General features: G+C 48.7%; 1 long non-coding RNA gene across 1 annotated transcript in view; it reads right to left on the reverse strand.

Annotated features, from left to right (window-relative positions):
• Positions 1-16,225, reverse strand: part of LOC143844291 (uncharacterized) — an 81,754-nt gene extending 65,529 nt beyond the window's left edge. Inside the window, exon 1 of the long non-coding RNA XR_013233928.1 lies at positions 16,179-16,225. This is a non-coding gene — a long non-coding RNA (uncharacterized LOC143844291). The remainder of the gene's footprint in view (positions 1-16,178) is intronic.
• Between the last annotated feature and the right edge of the window lie 1,045 nt (positions 16,226-17,270).

Genomic DNA, 17,270 nt, shown 5'->3' on the forward strand with positions numbered 1-17,270 from the left:
CCTCTGGGATGTTGATAGCGCAGTCCGTGCGGCGGTGTGGGGGTAGCTCGTCCGCTTCCCGCTCGCTGAAAACGGCTGCGAGGTCTCGGTACTCTGGCGGGACCTCGGGCTCTGGTTTCTCCTGCTGCGCCGCCGCCGCTCCCCTGGGACGCGCCGCCGTCCTCTTGTGGCTGGAATTCTCGCGGGGGACCCGATGCCGTGCACCCACCGTCAAGTCGAACTTCAGGGTCCCCGCCCGCCAGTCCACCACGGGGTTGTGTTCCTTCAGCCAATCCAGGCCCAACACCGCCCGATATCCCGCTACGGGGACCTGGATCAGCCACCGCAGCTCTTGGTGGTCCCCTATGTGGATGGCGATAGGACCCACCTCCTCCCCGAAAGGTCCCCCCTGAATCGGGCTGCCGTCCATCTGGACGAAAACCAGGGGAACCTTCCGAATGCGCTTCGGTAGCCCCAAAGCCCGGGCTATCTGGGGGTGGACCATGCTGTGGTCGCATCCAGAGTCCAAAAGAGCCTCCCCCACCCAACTTAGTCCGTTCTCCGGGTTCCGGAGCTCTAAAATTACCATGTTCGGAGGTCGCGCCTCATGCTGTAGGGGTTTTCCCTCGCACCGCGGGACCTGCTGCCCGGCGCCGTCTACAGCAGGTCCTGGCCGTTTCCCGTTGCCTGGACGCTTCCCGGTTCGTTGCGGAGGTCCTCCGCCCGGCGTGCCTGCTGGGGGCGTGTCGCACCTCCCCCCTGGGAGAGCCCGCGGTCCTCCCCCCCTTGCCGTTGGCACGCTGCTGCGAAATGTCCTGACCCCCCGCATTTCAGGCACAGTCCTTCCCGGCGTCTCCTTTCCCGCTCGGGGTTCGGGGGTCGTTTGGGGCGAGAGTTGTCGGGGCCCGGTCTTGGCGCCTCGGCTGACCCGCCTTTGGCCTCCCGGGGGGGTGCGGCGGCCCAACCCAGGCTGGCTTCCAGCTTGGCGACCACGAAACACCACCCCTCCAGTGTAGACAGATCTTCTTCCGTCCCCTTGATCACGGCCCATTCCCTGAGCTTCGGGTTAAGGCCCTCCCGGAAGTACTCGATTTGGGTCTCCTCGTTCCAGGAGAACACCTTGCCTGCTTCCCTCCGGAAAATGTCTATATAGTCCATAACCCCCCTAGTACCCTGTCGAAGTCCCTTGATCCGACTCTTTGCCTTGTCCTCAGCCTGGGGGTCCTGGAATCGTCGGCGGAGCGCGACCACGAAGTCCTGCAGGTCCTGAGTTGCCGGGTCGCCGCGCTCGGCCAACCCCAGGTACCACTGACCCGCCTTGCCCTGGAGACACGAGGCCACCCCCCAGACCAAGTCCTCGGAGTCCTCATACCGGTCTCCATATCTCCGGGCATGCGTCAGCGCGTGGAGGAGGAACTGCGGGAGGTCGTCCGGCGTCCCGTCGAAACGCGCCTTAAGCTCTGGGGGGGAACGTTTTGGAGAGTAGTCCGACCCCCTCCGGATCCGGGATTCTCGGCGTCCGCCGTCTCGTCCTGCTCCGCTCCACCGGCTACCAACTTGCCCAACGACGCCGTGCCGCTCCCTGCCTTGCACGTCGCTCCTGCGTTGGTCCGGCTCTCGCCGCCCCGTCGGCTCACCTGCTCCCCCGAGATCCTCTGCTGTCTCGCCTCTCCGCTGGCCGTCTCGCCTACTCGGGACTGAAAACTGCTCCGGGTCGGGGTCCGGGGCCCGCTCACCAGTGCCGGGCTCGTCCTCGTCGCTGGAGGCGTCCTCACTCGACGCGATCCCCTCCGCCGTTGTATTACCAGTCCCTCCGGGCCCGGCCCGAGCTTGCTCACGGGCTTCAGCTGCCTGCAAGCGCCTGGCCAAGTCCGCCATGGCCCGCAGCAGGTCCTCTAGGGATTCCTCAGGTCTTACCGGGCGAAGCGCCTGCCTCAGCTGGGTGTCCCAGGTTGGGGCCAACCCCCCAGACCTCGGCGCGCTCCCCGCCGTGCTTGGGAACCCCATGGCCCGGCGCCTTCCCTTGGCCGCCGCTGCCGAGGGTCTCGGGGTCCCGGACAGCTGGTCCTGGCCCCCCGATTTTCGGAGGAAATCTCCCGGGGACATTAAACCCATGTTCCCGGGGTTCGTGGGGGTCGAGACCGCCTCGTTGCTTGAAAACGCCATCTCTGGATCCGTCCCGATAAGCGCTCGGATGCGATGCCGACCCTGGAGTTCGGGGGGAAGCTCTTACGATGTCGGGAACCCGCTTGCTAACTGAAAAACAGGGTGCCCCTTGAAGAAAACGTCACGCCAGGCCGGGTGGACGATACAACAGGAACAAGCTTTATTTCAGCAACGTGGAGTCCGCTGGTATGGAGTAAGAGCTTCCACCGAACTCCAGGTGGAAGCTCTCTTTTATACAAAACCCACCTCCTTTGGCTGTATTGCCCCACCCAGTACTTCCGGAGGGAACATGCTGATACAATCATGACTCATGCACATATGCGAGGTTTTCCGGGGTTCCCGATGGCCCATTTTCCTGGAACAAAGGGCCATCTCCGGGCCCTTGTCAAAAGGTGGAGGGGGACATTGAGGTTCTTTAGCGGCCATTGCCACCTCAACGATCGGGTGGGGCGCCCAGCTGCCGGCTTGCCTGTGATCACCATGCCCTACCTCCGTGATCGCGGGCGCCTCTGATGGCGGGGTTCGGTCTGGTTCCCAAGCCACCAAGGACCGAACCACGACAGAAAATGATGATTTGAAGCTGCTTAGACTAGAAGGGATAATCCAATTGCACTCCTCTACATTTCCATGGACTACAATTCCCATAAGCCACTACCAGCATTTGCTAGCAGAGGCTCATGGGAGTTACAGTCCACCGACATCTCAAAGGCCACAGTTTGACTAATTCAACCTTAGAGACAACTGAGGCCTACTTGGTGATCGTGGACCATTCCAGTTCTTGCTCACAGGGTATCTGTTATATGGAGAAAAAAGGTGATTTGAAGGTGCTTAGACTAGAAGGGATAATCAAATTGCACTCCTCTACATTTCCATGTACTATAATTCCCATAAGCCCCTACCAGCATTTGCTAGCAGACACTCATGGGACTTACAGTCCACAGACATCTCAAAGGCCACAGTTTGACTAATTCAACCTTAGAGACAACTGAGGCCTGCTTGGTGATCGTGGACCATTCCAGTTCTCGCTCACAGGGTATGTTATATGGAGAAAAAAGATGATTTGAAGGTGTTTAGACAAAAAGGGATAATTAAACTGCACTCCTCCACATTTCCATGGACTACAATTCCCATAAGCCCCTGCCAGGATTTGCTAGCAGAGGCTCATGGGACATATAGCCCACAGAAATCTCAAAGGCCACAGTTTGACTAACCCAACCATACAGACAACTGAGTCCTGCTGGGTAACTATGGACCATTGCAGTTCTCATGGACCTCTGAGCCCCACTTCTCTGACAGCTGCCTTTTTATGGGGAGAAATATGAAAGTTGATTTTAAACTGCTTAGGGACAAATGGAGGTCTGCTGAATGACTGTTGGCCACTTATGTTCTCCTAGACCTCTCCCATAGGTTGCCTGTTATGGGGAGAGGAAGAAAATGTGACTTTAATCTACTTTGGGACAAACTGAGGCCTGCTGGGTAACGGTTGGCCGTTCCAGTTCTCTCAGACCTCTCCCATAGGGTATCGGTTATGTGGAGAAAATGATGATTTGAAGCTGCTTAGACAAGAAGGGATAATCAAACTGCACTCCTCCACATTTCCATAGCCTACAATTCCCATAAGCCCCTGCCAGGATTTGCTAGCAGAGGCTCATGGGACATATAGCCCACAGACATCTCAAAGGCCACAGTTTGACTAACCCAACCATACAGACAACTGAGGCCTGCTGGGTAACTATGGACCATTGCAGTTCTCATGGACCTCTGAGCCCCACTTCTCTGCCAGCTGCCTTTTTATGGGGAGAAATATGAAAGTTGATTTTAAACTACGTAGGGACAAATCGAGGTCTGCTGAATGACTTTGGGCCACTTAAGTTTTCCCAGACCTCTCCCATAGGTTGCCTGTTATGGGGAGAGGAAGAAAATGTGACTTTAATCTACTTAGGGACAAACTGAGGCCTGCTGGGTAACTGTGGGCCGTTCCAGTTCTCTCAGACCTCTCTCATAGGGTGTCGGTTATGTGGAGAAAATGATGATTTGAAGCTGCTTAGACTAGAAGGGATAATCCAATTGCACTCCTCTACATTTCCATGGACTACAATTCCCATAAGCCACTACCAGCATTTGCTAGCAGAGGCTCATGGGAGTTACAGTCCACCGACATCTCAAAGGCCACAGTTTGACTAATTCAACCTTAGAGACAACTGAGGCCTACTTGGTGATCGTGGACCATTCCAGTTCTCGCTCACAGGGTATCTGTTATATGGAGAAAAAAGGTGATTTGAAGGTGCTTAGACTAGAAGGGATAATCAAATTGCACTCCTCTACATTTCCATGGACTACAATTCCCATAAGCCCCTGCCAGCATTTGCTAGCAGACACTCATGGGACTTACAGTCCACAGACATCTCAAAGGCCACAGTTTGACTAATTCAACCTTAGAGACAACTGAGGCCTGCTTGGTGATCGTGGACCATTCCAGTTCTCGCTCACAGGGTATCTGTTATATGGAGAAAAAAGGTGATTTGAAGGTGCTTAGACTAGAAGGGATAATCAAATTGCACTCCTCTACATTTCCATGTAGTACAATTCCCATGAGCCCCTACCAGCATTTGCTAGCAGACACTCATGGGACTTACAGTCCACAGACATCTCAAAGGCCACAGTTTGACTAATTCAACCTTAGAGACAACTGAGGCCTGCTTGGTGATCGTGGACCATTCCAGTTCTCGCTCACAGGGTATCTCTTATATGGAGAAAAAAGATGATTTGAAGCTGCTTAGACTAGAAGGGATAATCAAACTGCACTCCTCCACATTTCCATGAACTACAATTCCCATAAGCCCCTACCAGCATTTGCTAGCAGACACTCATGGGACTTACAGTCCACAGACATCTCAAAGGCCACAGTTTGACTAATTCAACCTTAGAGACAACTGAGGCCTGCTTGGTGATCGTGGACCATTCCAGTTCTCGCTCACAGGGTATCTCTTATATGGAGAAAAAAGATGATTTGAAAGTGCTTAGACAAGAAGGGATAATCAAACTGCACTCCTCCACATTTCCATGGACTACAATTCCCATAAGCCCCTGCCAGCATTTGCTATCAGAGGCTCATGGGACATATAGCCCACAGACATCTCAAAGGCCACAGTTTGACTAACCTAACCATACAGACAACTGAGGCCTGCTGGGTAACTATGGACCATTGCAGTTCTCATGGACCTCTGTGCCCCACTTCTCTGACAGCTGCATTTTTATGGGGAGAAATATGAAAGTTGATTTTAAACTGCTTAGGGACAAATGGAGGTCTGCTGAATGACTGTGGGCCACTTTAGTTCTCCCAGACCTCTCCCATAGGTTGCCTGTTATGGGGAGAGGAAGAAAATGTGACTTTAATCTACTTAGGGACAAACTGAGGCCTGCTGGGTAACTGTTGGCCGTTCCAGTTCTCTCAGACCTCTCCCATAGGGTGTCGGTTATGTGGAGAAAATGATTATTTGAAGCTGCTTAGACAAGAAGGGATAATCAAACTGCACTCCTCCACATTTCCATGGCCTACAATTCCCATAAGGCCCTGCCAGCATTTGCTAGCAGAGGCTCATGGGACATATAGCCCACAGACATCTCAAAGGCCACAGTTTGACTAACCTAACCATACAGACAACTGAGGCCTGCTGGGTAACTATGGACCATTGCAGTTCTCATGGACCTCTGAGCCCCTCTTCTATGACAGCTGCCTTTTTAGGGGAGAAATATGAAAGTTGATTTTAAACCTCTTAGGGACAAATTGAGGTCTGCTGGACGACTGTGGCCACAAGTTCTTCCAGACCTCTCCCATAGGTTGCCTGTTATGGGGAGAGGAAGAAAATGTGACTTTAATCTACTTAGGGACAAACTGAGGCCTGCTGGGTAACTGTGGGCCGTTCCAGTTCTCTCAGACCTCTCTCATAGGGTGTCGGTTATGTGGAGAAAATGATGATTTGAAGCTGCTTAGACTAGAAGGGATAATCAAATTGCACTCCTCTACATTTCCATGTACTACAATTCCCATAAGCCCCTACCAGCATTTGCTAGCAGGCTCATGGGAGACAGTCCACCGACATCTCAAAGGCCACAGTTTGACTAATTCAACCTTAGACACAACTGAGGCCTACTTGGTGATCGTGGACCATTCCAGTTCTCGCTCACAGGGTATCTGTTATATGGAGAAAAAAGGTGATTTGAAGGTGCTTAGACTAGAAGGGATAATCAAATTGCACTCCTCTACATTTCCATGGACTACAATTCCCATAAGCCCCTACCAGCATTTGCTAGCAGACACTCATGGGACTTACAGTCCACAGACATCTCAAAGGCCACAGTTTGACTAATTCAACCTTAGAGACAACTGAGGCCTGCTTGGTGATCGTGGACCATTCCAGTTCTCACTCACAGGGTATCTCTTATATGGAGAAAAAAGATGATTTGAAAGTGCTTAGACAAGAAGGGATAATCAAACTGCACTCCTCCACATTTCCATGGCCTACAATTCCCATAAGCCCCTGCCAGGATTTGCTAGCAGAGGCTCATGGGACATATAGCCCACAGACATCTCAAAGGCCACAGTTTGACTAACCCAACCATACAGACAACTGAGGCCTGCTGGGTAACTATGGACCATTGCAGTTCTCATGGACCTCTGAGCCCCACTTCTCTGACAGCTGCCTTTTTATGGGGAGAAATATGAAAGTTGATTTTAAACTACTTAGGGACAAATCGAGGTCTGCTGGACGACTTTGGCCACAAGTTCTTCCAGACCTCTCCCATAGGTTGCCTGTTATGGGGAGAGGAAGAAAATGTGACTTTAATCTACTTAGGGACAAACTGAGGCCTGCTGGGTAACTGTTGGCCGTTCCAGTTCTCTCAGACCTCTCTCATAGGGTGTCGGTTATGTGGAGAAAATGATGATTTGAAGCTGCTTAGACTAGAAGGGATAATCAAATTGCACTCCTCCACATTTCCATGTACTACAATTCCCATAAGCCCCTACAGCATTTGCTAGCAGAGGCTCATGGGAGTTACAGTCCACCGACATCTCAAAGGCCACAGTTTGACTAATTCAACCTTAGAGACAACTGAGGCCTGCTTGGGGATCGTGGACCATTCCACTTCTCGCTCACAGGGTATCTGTTATATGGAGAAAAAAGGTGATTTGAAGGTGCTTAGACTAGAAGGGATAATCAAATTGCACTCCTCTACATTTCCATGTACTACAATTCCCATAAGCCCCTACCAGCATTTGCTAGCAGACACTCATGGGACTTACAGTCCACAGACATCTCAATGGCCACAGTTTGACTAATTCAACCTTAGAGACAACTGAGGCCTGCTTGGTGATCGTGGACCATTCCAGTTCTCGCTCACAGGGTATGTTATATGGAGAAAAAAGATTATTTGAAGGTGTTTAGACAAGAAGGGATAATTAAACTGCACTCCTCCACATTTCCATGGACTACAATTCCCATAAGCCCCTGCCAGGATTTGCTAGCAGAGGCTCATGGGACATATAGCCCACAGACATCTCAAAGGCCACAGTTTGACTAACCCAACCATACAGACAACTGAGGCCTGCTGGGTAACTATGGACCATTGCAGTTCTCATGGACCTCTGAGCCCCACTTCTCTGACAGCTGCCTTTTTATGGGGAGAAATATGAAAGTTGATTTTAAACTGCTTAGGGACAAATGGAGGTCTGCTGAATGACTGTGGGCCACTTAAGTTCTCCCAGACATCTCCAATAGGTTGCCTGTTATGGGGAGAGGAAGAAAATGTGACTTTAATCTACTTAGGGACAAACTGAGGCCTGCTAGGTAACTGTTGGCCATTCCAGTTCTCTCAGACCTCTCTCATAGGGTGTCTGTTATGTGGAGAGGATAAAATGATGATTTTAAGCAGCTCAGAGTAGAAGGGATAATCAAACTGCAGTCCTCCACATTTCCATGAACAACAATTACCTTAAGGCTATCCAACATTTGCTAGCAGAGGCTCATGGGACATATAGCCCACAGACATCTCAAAGGCTACAGTTTGACTAACCTAACCATACAGACTACTGAGGCCTTCTGGGTAACTATGGACCATTGTACTTCTCATGGACCTCTGAGCCCCACTTCTCTGGGAGCTTCCTTATTATGGGGAGAAATATGAAAGTTGATTTTAAACTGCTTAGGGACAAATGGAGGTCTGCTGAATGACTGTGGGACACTTATGTTCTCCTAGACCTCTCCCATAGGTTGCCTGTTATGGGGAGAGGAAGAAAATGTGACTTTAATCTACTTAGGGACAAACTGAGGCCTGCTGGGTAGCTGTTGGCCGTTCCAGTTCTCTCAGACCTCTCCCATAGGGTGTCGGTTATGTGGAGAAAATGATTATTAGAAGCTGCTTAGACAAGAAGGGATAATCAAACTGCACTCCTCCACATTTCCATGGCCTACAATTCCCATAAGCCCCTGCCAGGATTTGCTAGCAGAGGCTCATGGGACATATAGCCCACAGACATCTCAAAGGCCACAGTTTGACTAACCCAACCATACAGACAACTGAGGCCTGCTGGGTAACTATGGACCATTGCAGTTCTCATGGACCTCTGAGCCCCACTTCTCTGACAGCTGCCTTTTTAAGGGGAGAAATATGAAAGTTGATTTTAAACTACTTAGGGACAAATCGAGGTCTGCTGAATGACTGTGGGCCACTTAAGTTTTCCCAGACCTCTCCCATAGGTTGCCTGTTATGGGGAGAGGAAGAAAATGTGACTTTAATCTACTTAGGGACAAACTGAGGCCTGCTGGGTAACTGTGGGCCGTTCCAGTTCTCTCAGACCTCTCTCATAGGGTGTCGGTTATGTGGAGAAAATGATGATTTGAAGCTGCTTAGACTAGAAGGGATAATCCAATTGCACTCCTCTACATTTCCATGGACTACAATTCCCATAAGCCCCTACCAGCATTTGCTAGCAGACACTCATGGGACTTACAGTCCACAGACATCTCAAAGGCCACAGTTTGACTAATTCAACCTTAGAGACAACTGAGGCCTGCTTGGTGATCGTGGACCATTCCAGTTCTCACTCACAGGGTATCTCTTATATGGAGAAAAAAGATGATTTGAAAGTGCTTAGACAAGAAGGGATAATCAAACTGCACTCCTCCACATTTCCATGGCCTACAATTCCCATAAGCCCCTGCCAGGATTTGCTAGCAGAGGCTCATGGGACATATAGCCCACAGACATCTCAAAGGCCACAGTTTGACTAACCTAACCATACAGACAACTGAGGCCTGCTGGGTAACTATGGACCATTATACTTCTCATGGACCTCTGAGCCCCACTTCTCTGGGAGCTTCTTTATTATGGGGAGAAATATGAAAGTTGATTTTAAACTACTTAGGGACAAATCGAGGTCTGCTGGACGACTTTGGCCACAAGTTCTTCCAGACCTCTCCCATAGGTTGCCTGTTATGGGGAGAGGAAGAAAATGTGACTTTAATCTACTTAGGGACAAACTGAGGCCTGCTGGGTAACTGTTGGCCGTTCCAGTTCTCTCAGACCTCTCTCATAGGGTGTCGGTTATGTGGAGAAAATGATGATTTGAAGCTGCTTAGACTAGAAGGGATAATCCAATTGCACTCCTCCACATTTCCATGTACTACAATTCCCATAAGCCCCTACAGCATTTGCTAGCAGAGGCTCATGGGAGTTACAGTCCACCGACATCTCAAAGGCCACAGTTTGACTAATTCAACCTTAGAGACAACTGAGGCCTGCTTGGGGATCGTGGACCATTCCAGTTCTCGCTCACAGGGTATCTGTTATATGGAGAAAAAAGGTGATTTGAAGGTGCTTAGACTAGAAGGGATAATCAAATTGCACTCCTCTACATTTCCATGTACTACAATTCCCATAAGCCCCTACCAGCATTTGCTAGCAGACACTCATGGGACTTACAGTCCACAGACATCTCAATGGCCACAGTTTGACTAATTCAACCTTAGAGACAACTGAGGCCTGCTTGGTGATCGTGGACCATTCCAGTTCTCGCTCACAGGGTATGTTATATGGACAAAAAAGATTATTTGAAGGTGTTTAGACAAGAAGGAATAATTAAACTGCACTCCTCCACATTTCCATGGACTACAATTCCCATAAGCCCCTGCCAGGATTTGCTAGCAGAGGCTCATGGGACATATAGCCCACAGACATCTCAAAGGCCACAGTTTGACTAACCCAACCATACAGACAACTGAGGCCTGCTGGGTAACTATGGACCATTGCAGTTCTCATGGACCTCTGAGCCCCACTTCTCTGACAGCTGCCTTTTTATGGGGAGAAATATGAAAGTTGATTTTAAACTACTTAGGGACAAATCGAGGTCTGCTGAATGACTGTGGGCCACTTAAGTTCTCCCAGACCTCTCCCATAGGTTGCCTGTTATGGGGAGAGGAAGAAACTGTGACTTTAATCTACTTAGGGACAAACTGAGGCCTGCTGGGTAACTGTTGGCCATTCCAGTTCTCTCAGACCTCTCTCACAGGGTGTCTGTTATGTGGAGAGGATAAAATGATGATTTTAAGCAGCTCAGAGTAGAAGGGATAATCAAACTGCAGTCCTCCACATTTCCATGAACAACAATTACCTTAAGGCTATCCAACATTTGCTAGCAGAGGCTCATGGGACATATAGCCCACAGACATCTCAAAGGCTACAGTTTGACTAACCTAACCATACAGACTACTGAGGCCTTCTGGGTAACTATGGACCATTGTACTTCTCATGGACCTCTGAGCCCCACTTCTCTGGGAGCTTCCTTATTATGGGGAGAAATATGAAAGTTGATTTTAAACTGCTTAGGGACAAATGGAGGTCTGCTGAATGACTGTGGGACACTTATGTTCTCCTAGACCTCTCCCATAGGTTGCCTGTTATGGGGAGAGGAAGAAAATGTGACTTTAATCTACTTAGGGACAAACTGAGGCCTGCTGGGTAGCTGTTGGTCGTTCCAGTTCTCTCAGACCTCTCCCATAGGGTGTCGGTTATGTGGAGAAAATGATTATTAGAAGCTGCTTAGACAAGAAGGGATAATCAAACTGCACTCCTCCACATTTCCATGGCCTACAATTCCCATAAGCCCCTGCCAGGATTTGCTAGCAGAGGCTCATGGGACATATAGCCCACAGACATCTCAAAGGCCACAGTTTGACTAACCCAACCATACAGACAACTGAGGCCTGCTGGGTAACTATGGACCATTGCAGTTCTCATGGACCTCTGAGCCCCACTTCTCTGACAGCTGCCTTTTTATGGGGAGAAATATGAAAGTTGATTTTAAACTACTTAGGGACAAATCGAGGACTGCTGAATGACTGTGGGCCACTTAAGTTCTCCCAGAAATCTCCAATAGGTTGCCTGTTATGGGGAGAGGAAGAAAATGTGACTTTAATCTACTTAGGGACAAACTGAGGCCTGCTGGGTAACTGTGGGCCGTTCCAGTTCTCTCAGACCTCTCTCATAGGGTGTCGGTTATGTGGAGAAAATGATGATTTGAAGCTGCTTAGACTAGAAGGGATAATCAAATTGCACTCCTCTACATTTCCATGGACTACAATTCCCATAAGCCCCTGCCAGCATTTGCTAGCAGACACTCATGGGACTTACAGTCCACAGACATCTCAAAGGCCACAGTTTGACTAATTCAACCTTAGAGACAACTGAGGCCTGCTTGGTGATCGTGGACCATTCCAGTTCTCACTCACAGGGTATCTCTTATATGGAGAAAAAAGATGATTTGAAAGTGCTTAGACAAGAAGGGATAATCAAACTGCACTCCTCCACATTTCCATGGCCTACAATTCCCATAAGCCCCTGCCAGGATTTGCTAGCAGAGGCTCATGGGACATATAGCCCACAGACATCTCAAAGGCCACAGTTTGACTAACCCAACCATACAGACAACTGAGGCCTGCTGGGTAACTATGGACCATTATACTTCTCATGGACCTCTGAGCCCCACTTCTCTGGGAGCTTCTTTATTATGGGGAGAAATATGAAAGTTGATTTTAAACTACTTAGGGACAAATCGAGGTCTGCTGGACGACTTTGGCCACAAGTTCTTCCAGACCTCTCCCATAGGTTGCCTGTTATGGGGAGAGGAAGAAAATGTGACTTTAATCTACTTAGGGACAAACTGAGGCCTGCTGGGTAACTGTTGGCCGTTCCAGTTCTCTCAGACCTCTCTCATAGGGTGTCGGTTATGTGGAGAAAATGATGATTTGAAGCTGCTTAGACTAGAAGGGATAATCCAATTGCACTCCTCCACATTTCCATGTACTACAATTCCCATAAGCCCCTACAGCATTTGCTAGCAGAGGCTCATGGGAGTTACAGTCCACCGACATCTCAAAGGCCACAGTTTGACTAATTCAACCTTAGAGACAACTGAGGCCTGCTTGGGGATCGTGGACCATTCCAGTTCTCGCTCACAGGGTATCTGTTATATGGAGAAAAAAGGTGATTTGAAGGTGCTTAGACTAGAAGGGATAATCAAATTGCACTCCTCTACATTTCCATGTACTACAATTCCCATAAGCCCCTACCAGCATTTGCTAGCAGACACTCATGGGACTTACAGTCCACAGACATCTCAATGGCCACAGTTTGACTAATTCAACCTTAGAGACAACTGAGGCCTGCTTGGTGATCGTGGACCATTCCAGTTCTCGCTCACAGGGTATGTTATATGGACAAAAAAGATTATTTGAAGGTGTTTAGACAAGAAGGAATAATTAAACTGCACTCCTCCACATTTCCATGGACTACAATTCCCATAAGCCCCTGCCAGGATTTGCTAGCAGAGGCTCATGGGACATATAGCCCACAGACATCTCAAAGGCCACAGTTTGACTAACCCAACCATACAGACAACTGAGGCCTGCTGGGTAACTATGGACCATTGCAGTTCTCATGGACCTCTGAGCCCCACTTCTCTGACAGCTGCCTTTTTATGGGGAGAAATATGAAAGTTGATTTTAAACTACTTAGGGACAAATCGAGGTCTGCTGAATGACTGTGGGCCACTTAAGTTCTCCCAGACCTCTCCCATAGGTTGCCTGTTATGGGGAGAGGAAGAAACTGTGACTTTAATCTACTTAGGGACAAACTGAGGCCTGCTAGGTAACTGTTGGCAATTCCAGTTCTCTCAGACCTCTCTCACAGGGTGTCTGTTATGTGGAGAGGATAAAATGATGATTTTAAGCAGCTCAGAGTAGAAGGGATAATCAAACTGCACTCCTGCACATTTCCATGAACAACAATTACCTTAAGGCTATCCAACATTTGCTAGCAGAGGCTCATGGGACATATAGCCCACAGATATCTCAAAGGCCACAGTTTGACTAACCTAACCATACAGACAACTGAGGCCTTCCCAATAACTATGGACCATTGTACTTCTCATGGACCTCTGAGCCCCACTTCTCTGGGAGCTTCCTTATTATGGGGAGAAATATGAAACTTGATTTTAAACTTCTTAGGGACAAATGGAGGTCTGCTGAATGACTGTGGGCCACTTAAGTTCTCCCAGACATCTCCAATAGGTTGCCTGTTATGGGGAGAGGAAGAAAATGTGACTTTAATCTACTTAGGGACAAACTGAGGCCTGCTGGGTAACTGTGGGCCGTTCCAGTTCTCTCAGACCTCTCTCATAGGGTGTCGGTTATGTGGAGAAAATGATGATTTGAAGCTGCTTAGACTAGAAGGGATAATCAAATTGCACTCCTCTACATTTCCATGGACTACAATTCCCATAAGCCCCTGCCAGCATTTGCTAGCAGACACTCATGGGACTTACAGTCCACAGACATCTCAAAGGCCACAGTTTGACTAATTCAACCTTAGAGACAACTGAGGCCAACTTGGTGATCGTGGACCATTCCAGTTCTCGCTCACAGGGTATCTGTTATATGGAGAAAAAAGGTGATTTGAAGGTGCTTAGACTAGAAGGGATAATCAAATTGCACTCCTCTACATTTCCATGGACTACAATTCCCATAAGCCCCTGCCAGCATTTGCTAGCAGACACTCATGGGACTTACAGTCCACAGACATCTCAAAGGCCACAGTTTGACTAATTCAACCTTAGAGACAACTGAGGCCTGCTTGGTGATCGTGGACCATTCCAGTTCTCGCTCACAGGGTATCTGTTATATGGAGAAAAAAGGTGATTTGAAGGTGCTTAGACTAGAAGGGATAATCAAATTGCACTCCTCTACATTTCCATGTACTACAATTCCCATAAGCCCCTACCAGCATTTGCTAGCAGAGGCTCATGGGACATATAGCCCACAGACATCTCAAAGGCCACAGTTTGACTAACCCAACCATACAGACAACTGAGGCCTGCTGGGTAACTATGGACCATTGCAGTTCTCATGGACCTCTGAGCCCCACTTCTCTGACAGCTGCCTTTTTATGGGGAGAAATATGAAAGTTGATTTTAAACTACTTAGGGACAAATCGAGGTCTGCTGAATGACTGTGGGCCACTTAAGTTCTCCCAGACCTCTCCCATAGGTTGCCTGTTATGGGGAGAGGAAGAAACTGTGACTTTAATCTACTTAGGGACCAACTGAGGCCTGCTGGGTAACTGTTGGCCGTTCCAGTTCTCTCAGACCTCTCCCATAGGGTGTCGGTTATGTGGAGAAAATGATTATTTGAAGCTGCTTAGACAAGAAGGGATAATCAAACTGCACTCCTCCACATTTCCATGGCCTACAATTCCCATAAGCCCCTGCCAGGATTTGCTAGCAGAGGCTCATGGGACATATAGCCCACAGACATCTCAAAGGCCACAGTTTGACTAACCCAACCATACAGACAACTGAGGCCTGCTGGGTAACTATGGACCATTGCAGTTCTCATGGACCTCTGAGCCCCACTTCTCTGACAGCTGCCTTTTTATGGGGAGAAATATGAAAGTTGATTTTAAACTACTTAGCGACAAATCGAGGTCTGCTGAATGACTGTGGGCCACTTAAGTTCTCCCAGACATCTCCAATAGGTTGCCTGTTATGGGGAGAGGAAGAAAATGTGACTTTAATCTACTTAGGGACAAACTGAGGCCTGCTGGGTAACTGTGGGCCGTTCCAGTTCTCTCAGACCTCTCTCACAGGGTGTCTGTTATGTGGAGAAAATGATGATTTGAAGCTGCTTAGACTAGAAGGGATAATCAAATTGCACTCCTCTACATTTCCATGGACTACAATTCCCATAAGCCCCTGCCAGCATTTGCTAGCAGACACTCATGGGAGTTACAGTCCACCGACATCTCAAAGGCCACAGTTTGACTAATTCAACCTTAGAGACAACTGAGGCCAACTTGGTGATCGTGGACCATTCCAGTTCTCGCTCACAGGGTATCTGTTATATGGAGAAAAAAGGTGATTTGAAGGTGCTTAGACTAGAAGGGATAATCAAATTGCACTCCTCTACATTTCCATGGACTACAATTCCCATAAGCCCCTGCCAGCATTTGCTAGCAGACACTCATGGGACTTACAGTCCACAGACATCTCAAAGGCCACAGTTTGACTAACCCAACCATACAGACAACTGAGGCCTGCTGGGTAACTATGGACCATTGCAGTTCTCATGGACCTCTGAGCCCCACTTCTCTGACAGCTGCCTTTTTATGGGGAGAAATATGAAAGTTGATTTTAAACTACTTAGGGACAAATCGAGGTCGGCTAAATGACTGTGGGCCACTTAAGTTCTTCCAGACCACTCCCATAGGTTGCCTGTTATGGGGAGAGGAAGAAAATGTGACTTTAATCTACTTAGGGACAAACTGAGGCCTGCTGGGTAACTGTTGGCCATTCCAGTTCTCTCAGACCTCTCTCACAGGGTGTCTGTTATGTGGAGAGGATAAAATGATGATTTTAAGCAGCTCAGAGTAGAAGGGATAATCAAACTGCAGTCCTCCACATTTCCATGAACAACAATTACCTTAAGGCTATCCAACATTTGCTAGCAGAGGCTCATGGGACATATAACCCACAGACATCTCAAAGGCTACAGTTTGACTAACCCAACCATACAGACAACTGAGGCCTGCTGGGTAACTATGGACCATTGCAGTTCTCATGGACCTCTGAGCCCCACTTCTCTGACAGCTGCCTTTTTATGGGGAGAAATATGAAAGTTGATTTTAAACTACTTAGGGACAAATCGAGGTCGGCTAAATGACTGTGGGCCACTTAAGTTCTTCCAGACCACTCCCATAGGTTGCCTGTTATGGGGAGAGGAAGAAACTGTGACTTTAATCTACTTAGGGACAAACTGAGGCCTGCTGGGTAACTGTTGGCCATTCCAGTTCTCTCAGACCTCTCTCACAGGGTGTCTGTTATGTGGAGAGGATAAAATGATGATTTTAAGCAGCTCAGAGTAGAAGGGATAATCAAACTGCAGTCCTCCACATTTCCATGAACAACAATTACCTTAAGGCTATCCAACATTTGCTAGCAGAGGCTCATGGGACATATAGCCCACAGACATCTCAAAGGCCACAGTTTGACTAACCTAACCATACAGACTACTGAGGCCTTCTGGGTAACTATGGACCATTGCAGTTCTCATGGACCTCTGAGCCCCACTTCTCTGACAGCTGCCTTATTATGGGGAGAAACATGAAAGTGGATTTTAAACTGCTTAGGGACAAATGGAGGTCTGCTGAATGACTGTGGGACACTTATGTTCTCCTAGACCTCTCCCATAGGTTGCCTGTTATGGGGAGAGGAAGAAAATGTGACTTTAATCTACTTAGGGACCAACTGAGGCCTGCTGGGTAACTGTTGGCCGTTCCAGTTCTCTCAGACCTCTCCCATAGGGTGTCGGTTATGTGGAGAAAATGATTATTTGAAGCTGCTTAGACAAGAAGGGATAATCAAACTGCACTCCTCCACATTTCCATGGCCTACAATTCCCATAAGCCCCTGCCAGGATTTGCTAGCAGAGGCTCATGGGACATATAGCCCACAGACATCTCAAAGGCCACAGTTTGACTAACCCAACCATACAGACAACTGAGGCCTGCTGGGT

This window comes from Paroedura picta, chromosome 9 (genome assembly GCF_049243985.1).
Source record: "Paroedura picta isolate Pp20150507F chromosome 9, Ppicta_v3.0, whole genome shotgun sequence".
Taxonomy (NCBI): Eukaryota; Metazoa; Chordata; class Lepidosauria; order Squamata; family Gekkonidae; genus Paroedura; species Paroedura picta.